Raw genomic sequence first — 6,511 nt, 5'->3', positions numbered from 1 at the left:
AATAGATGTCGTTCTTTTTGTTGGCTCTCATATTTGACTTTTCGATTCACTGTGTACATAAATCAAAGATAGTTATCTGATTGTCCATAGTTAACTGAGAGAGGTTTCCTTTTTTTTTACCGAAAAAACTAAAAACTAAAATTAAAGAATATATTCTATCTGTGAAATCATATATATAATCACTTGTTTATCTTACACCCAACAAAGATATAGTTCATATACTTGTAAACAATTTTCAATTTATTCAACCAAGCATGATTCGTCCAAGGAAACATAACAACATGATGTTATCACATATATAGAGGCAGTATAATAATATGAAAAATTATTAGTCAAAAGTTAATATAAGCAAAGATGAAAGATAGAAATAATTAATGCAATAACTATGTGAATTCATAATATTATAACTAAAGAGTGTTAAAGAGTGTGAATAACATTTGAAATAATTAGTAATAACTAAGAGAATTTATAATGTTACAACTAAAGAATTATAGATGAATTTCTAATAAATTTTATACTTACATAAATAAATAGGACTTTTAATTAATGTTACTATTTTTTTTATAGTTATTAGATTTTAATTTAGTGTAGGGACAAAATGAAAATGTTTATTCCATATTACTAAATATAAAATTAATTATGTTAATGATAAATTTTAAATGATTCATTTATATTCACATATTTTCACAGTCATATAAATTTTAAATGATTCAGAAAAACAAACCGTGACAATTCTCTAACTCTTGAGAAGTTGAATAATTTTGGAAAAAGATATTGAGAATCATATATCTACATTACAAGAGAAATTGTTAACAATAACAAATAAATTTAGACTACAATAAAAATTAAACTAATACAAACTTCAACTGGTGTTATTACAAGTCATATAAACTTTTCTTCGTCGAAAATACTTAAATATTAAGAGATAGTAAATCAATAAAACAAAAGGGCAATTAATATTTATATTAACAAAAAGGCAATGTTTATATACAAATAACTATTTTGAAGCAAACTTCCTGACAATCTACATCACATAAGTAGCATTGATAAATAAAGTCATTCATTTGTCTTGAGCATCAAAAAATAAATCGTGACAATCTCTAACTCTTGAGAAGTTTAATAATTTTTTAAAAAGATATTCAGAAGCATATATCTACATCACAAGAGAAATTGTTAACAAAAATAAATGAGTTTAGACTACATCATGTTAACTTCATATATTGAAACATTACGTACTATCTAAGCAAAAAAATAATTATTATATCATCAGATTATTTTCCTTAAGTTCTCAAGGTTAAGAAATATACCCTCTTACGATAGAACAATTTACTTCATCAAAATAGTGGTACATCATATTCCGCTAAACTTTGAACTTACTCAACGACAATAAATCACATGAAAATTTTTAAAATGCAAGAAGAAGAAGAGTAGAAGATTCAAAATAATTGTGGTTGAAAAATGAGAGGAAACCCCTTTATTTATAGTCAACAAAGGGGTATGAACAACTGTTTTTTGTTTCTTATCTGAAAAGTCATGACCTTTCCAAGAAGTCACAACTTATTGAAAAAGTCACAACTCTTTGGAAAAGTCACAACTCTTTGCAAAAGTCACAATTCATCGAAAAATCACAACCCTATGAAAAAAGTCACAACTTATCAGAAAAGTCACAACTCATCGAAAAAGTCACAACCTAAGTTAGGGATATTATAGTAATTTAACATTCAAGTTAGGAGTTCATGCTTTTAAGGTAATATATATATATATATATATATAAAATACAATTTTATCCTCGTTTACTCTCTAAATTCGCTTTCAATTATAAGTAGTAATAGTAGTTTTTCGTATAGAAATCAATGATATTTTTCTTTTGTTTTCTTCTTCTTTATTCGGATGCATTTTAATTGTGTTCGTTATCATGTCTTTTCACAGAACAGGTTCATTATAGAATGATGATAGAAACTTATGAGTATTTTTAAATAGTTTTTAGAACTTGTGGGTACAAATTAAATTTCTTTAAAAAGTTAAATATTTCTCCGAAAATCTATGGCCATACTGATACACATATATTTTTCTGTGTCTTAATTTTAGCATTAATTACTTATTCTCCAAATCATTTTCCAAAACCTAATACTCCCTCTTGTCCTTATTAAGTGAATTTGTGAGGCAATACACACTAATTAAGAAAAAAAAAATCAAGGACATAATTTAAATCATATTTTCCACTATTGTCCTTTGTAAATAAAAAATATAACTTTGTAAATAGTGCAATTTATTTCCAAGAAAATATAAAACTTCATCAAAGGAAAGGGCACATATGAGAGAAAAATTCAAACATCCATCTTGAAGTTTGGAAATTGCAAATATGGAAAAAAAATTAAAACATCCCTTTTGAACTTTGAACAAATGAAAAAAGCCTCAAAAATTCAATTACTATGGAATAGAGGGAGTACTAAATATTAATTAATTGGAATATATAGTGTAGTAAATAGTCATGTCTAGATTATCCAAATCCAAATATAGTGAGTAAAAGTTGGCGGAGAAAAAAAGGTGGCAAAACATACAAGTTGTGTGTTGTGTGCTGAAAAAAATTCAGACCTTCTTTTCTTTGTTTGTCTGTGTGCCGCATTGGAGCTCAAATGGAACCAAACAGCATTCATCAGGCACACATGGTAAAATTCTACTCATTTTATGTAACTATTTCTTTGTTTTTCCCCCATTTTTAATGCCTGTGTGATTCTGCACTTGTTTCTTTTTCATGGCAAAGGCAGATAATCTTTTTGGAATGATGATTAACATTGACATTAAGTATTTTTTTCTCTTTTATGGGAAATATAAAAGGAAAAGTTGTAAATGTGGAGTATTTAATTTAACTAGTGATTTTTTTGAAAGATGCAGTGTGTTTCATTTAACTCTACTTTATTGCAGAATATTTTGGATTTCCGATTCTAGTTTGAGTTTTAATTATAGGATATCTAGCAAAAATATGTCACAAAAAGTGATAATTTTCATTTCATCAATTTGGTTTGTTGCAAATTATCCTCATTGTTCAAGGATAGAAAAAGTTTGATACTTATTAAGATGCTTAAATAGATGTATAAAGTAATTTGGATTAATACTCTATTAAATATCTTGATAGACAAAGTTCGATATTTAGATTATAAAAAAAAAGTGTTCAACTCTTAAAATAAAGGATAACATGGAAACTCCAAATCATTAGCCCCGCTCTTTCCTTTCCTCTTTCTCAATTGTTCAATGGAGAAGTGATAGCAGCCATGGCTGCTTCCTATGGGAGAGATTTGCATCAAACAGTGATTATCAAATTTGCATATGGAATACCAGTGTTATCAGAGTTACGAAAGCTTTTACCAAAGCAATTTGATGTTAAAGGAAACTGCAATATTGGACAACTTGATTTTCATCACCTGTTGATCAGGTTTGATTTATATGAGGACTATGTACATGTTCTGTCAAGTTCTTATGGCTATTTTAAGTTAGATGGCGAAGAGTATTTATTTAGAACCCTTTTATGGACGCCACCGTTCAAGCTCAAGGACGAAACACCTAAAGCCTGGGTATGGATTTCATTGCAAGAGTTACTGACATATCTCTTTGCAAGGAGGCCTTTATTATCAATTGCAACAGCTGCAAGAACGCCTATTGCAATTGATAAAACAACGCAAGATCGCACTAGGCCAAGTATGACTAGGGTTAAGATAATTCTAGACCTACTAGACAAGCATCCAATTCATGTAAGACTACAACTTTTGAAGAAAGAATCGGGTATATTGAACATTATCAAAGAATTGTCTATGACAATCTTCCACTGTATTGTACTCATTGTAAACACCAAGAACATGAAGAAAATAAATGTCATTTGTTAGTAGGGAAGACATTGTCTCAAGGTAATCGTTTAGCCGATGAAGCTGCAGGGCGAGATGTTGCACTTATGCAACCTGATTTTGAGGCTAACAGTATGGAAAGATTAAAGTAGATGCACATGATTTTTTTTAAACTCTATGAGAGTTGCGGAAAAAGATATGGAAAAACCAGTTGGCAAACGAAATGTGGGGCAACAATTGGCTGGAAATCATAGTTCTTTGATTATTGTTGCGGATAAAACTGGTGTAGTTAACAGAGTCTCAAATCTGCATGGTACATGTCCTTACAAGTTTGGGACTAATAGTTTAGTAGATTCAACTCCTAAATCTACTCGGATTGGCGAGGAGGCAGTAAAAAAGGTTGCAGACCATCATATAACCCCTGAAGCTTCAATTTTGTTGAAGAACAATTCTGCTTAGACCATTGAGAATGGTTTGGATCCGGGAAATCAAGGTGAATCTGGGGCAGCTCCTTTTGTCCAAAGGGAATGACAAAGATTTGGTGAAAGTTATGTCATCACTTTCTCAAGCTAATCTCACAAATAATTTGACTATTTCGAAGGAAAAAGCGGAGATGAGTGCTCCTAGGTGGGCTGATTTGGTTGATGAAGAAGTGCAGGTTTCACCTCCTCTTTTGAATGCCAAATTAAGTCCACAAGCTCTAGAATTTTTTCCAAAAAGTGTGATTGCAAAGAAGAATGAATCAGAGGCCTTAGCATCAGGATTTAGTCCCACTAATGCTTAAGCTATTGATATGGGCGATGATTTTTTTTATGAGGATGAGGAAGATAATATGTTGGACGTATGCTTTGATAAAGTGGCTAGGGATGAGGATATTTCATCTTGGCATCAAAGAAGTGGAAGCAACAAAAGTAAAAAAGAAGACACATGGTAGGCAACACAGTTGGGATGGTAAAATCCTGGGGAGTTTGTTCCAAGTCAAATACCAATGTGACTGGCAAAACAAGATTTTATGACAGTGTTATGATTTAACAAGATCCAATAAACCCAAGAATAAGTGATGAACTATCAAGTGTTTTGTCAGACAAATTTGAAGAAGAAGACAAGAGGAAGATACTTCAGGTTAATTTAGAGGGACAATCTATTATTTTTAATTCATACATTTGTAAAAGGAAGATTGAGGTTGATAACTCAACTTTCTTCTTGGCTTTTATATTTTTGCATTATTTAAGTATCCTCATTTGTAATATCATCATAGAGTGTATCACAAACTATGGTCATAGAATACCTAGCTCTCTCTAGTTCTTATTTTCTTCATGCTTGTTAATTAGTAGAGCTTCATAACCGTATCAAGATTGGTAAAGTAAAGCCTAACCCCCTTGCTTGTACTTATCCCTATTGAGGATTTTTATGTTAATAAAAGGCCACTAGACACTCTGTCTAGTGGTATAGATTAATATATATGGAACATCAGAGTAGTAGTGAATATCTACACTAATAGAAAGTTTCACTAACATTGATTAGCAGTTGCCATGATAAATACTCATAAGTGTTAACTTAAATATGTTTTAAATTCACTAACCTTATATATATTGCCTTTTTTACTTTCTAAATATAGATTCTTTGTTATCAAGAAGGTACTATGGCACTATAAAGGAAAAATAATATTTTTTATTATGTGTAAATAATCTAAATACGTGTTCTAGTAATGTAACAAAAGCCTTGGCATAATTGGTAAAGTTGCTACCACATGACGAGGAGGTCACGGGTTCGAGCGGTGGAAAAAACCTTTTATAGAAATGTAGAGTAAGACTGCATACAATAGAATCTTGTGGTCCAACCCTTCACCAGAATCCACGCCTACAGAAACTTAGTGCACCGAACTGTCCTTTTTGCTGAAGGAATTTCAATCCTTAGAAAAATCCTCTGTACGCAAAAACATTTTGTATGTCTTTCCACAAACTTTAATGTTCGTCCAATAATAATTAATGATGTCATCACATCCTCCTCTTTAAGCAACTAGCGAGTTGTGCCGTTATAAATGGTATCAAAGACACAATTGTATCATCCTTGTCGATGTGGGCTGGAAGCGGGTCCAACCCTAGGAAAATCCCATGTGGTGAGACAAACCTCGGTGAGGAAGTTGAATCCCTAAGAGGGGGTGTATGTGACACCCTAGCTAGCTTAGGATAAAAAGCTCTACATGGATAAAACATTGGAGAGAGATGTTGGGTATATAAGTAAGAGGGACTTACACCATAGAGACGTGTTTCAAAGTCGTGCAGGCTTAGGCCCAAAGTGGATAATATCACTAACGGGATGGGCCATTATAGATGGTACTAGAGCTACTCTTGTATCAACCTTGTCGAAGTGGGTCAGAGTTTAATTAAGTTTAGGTAAATCTCGATAAGACAGGGAAAACCTCAGTGAAGATGTTGGTTATATAAGTAAGCAAGTCGTACACCATAGTGATGCATTTTAAAGTCGTGCGAGCCTAAGCCTAAAGCGAACAATATTACTAACGGTCTAAGCTGTTATATCCCTCCTCCCCGACAACATATGCCCCTCACAACATTTCCAGTTTCATCCTTGAGTATCATTATTTTTTAACAAACGCTTCATAATCTTACCCGATGGGTGGTGTCATCACTCAAGCCTTGAAAATCCTGCTC

Source organism: Solanum tuberosum, unplaced genomic scaffold (genome assembly GCF_000226075.1).
Source record: "Solanum tuberosum cultivar DM 1-3 516 R44 unplaced genomic scaffold, SolTub_3.0 scf00158, whole genome shotgun sequence".
NCBI lineage: Eukaryota > Viridiplantae > Streptophyta > Magnoliopsida > Solanales > Solanaceae > Solanum > Solanum tuberosum.
Note: the sequence above shows the minus strand (reverse complement) of the source record.